This window comes from Physeter macrocephalus, chromosome 12 (assembly GCF_002837175.3).
Source record: "Physeter macrocephalus isolate SW-GA chromosome 12, ASM283717v5, whole genome shotgun sequence".
Taxonomy (NCBI): Eukaryota; Metazoa; Chordata; class Mammalia; order Artiodactyla; family Physeteridae; genus Physeter; species Physeter macrocephalus.
This window is the reverse complement of record NC_041225.1, coordinates 66584455-66585085: the sequence shown is the minus strand read 5'-3', so window position 1 is coordinate 66585085 and position 631 is coordinate 66584455. Positions and strand designations below refer to the sequence as shown.

Genomic DNA, 631 nt, shown 5'->3' with positions numbered 1-631 from the left:
ATCATGTCATCTGCACACAGTGACAGTTTTACTTCTTTTCCAATTTGTATTCCTTTTATTTCTTTTTCTTCTCTGATTACCATGGCTAGGACTTCCAAAACTATGTTGAATACTAGTGGTGAGAGTGGACATTCTTGTCTTGTTCCTGATCTTAGTGGAAATGCTTTCAGTTTTTCAAGTTGAGAATGATGTTTGCTGTGGGTTTGTCATATATGGCCTTTATTATCTTGAAGTAGGTTCCCTCTATGCCCACTTTCTGGAGAATTTTTATCATAAATGGGTGTTGAATTTTGTCAAAAGCTTTTTCTGCATTTATTGAGATGATCATATGGTTTTTATTCTTCAATTTGTTAATATGGTGTATCACATTGAATGATTTGCATATATTGAAGAATCCTTGCATCCCTAGGATAAATCCCACTTGGTCATGGTGTATGATCCTTTCAATATGCTGTTGGATTCTGTTTGCTACTATTTTGTTCAGGATTTTTGCATCTATATTCATCAGCGATATTGGTCTGTAATTTTCTGTTTTGTAGAGTCTTTGTCTGGTTTTGGTATCAGGGTGATGGTGGCCTCACAGAATGAGGTTGGGAGTGTTCCTTCCTCTGCCATTTTTTGGAAGAGTTTG

At 36.0% G+C, this 631-nt stretch overlaps 1 protein-coding gene across 18 annotated transcripts in view; it reads left to right on the top strand.

The window, feature by feature from the left end:
* The window catches only part of NRXN1 (neurexin 1), a 1147673-nt gene that overhangs the window by 339084 nt on the left and 807958 nt on the right, over window positions 1-631 (top strand). The gene's annotated exons all lie outside the window — the stretch shown is intronic.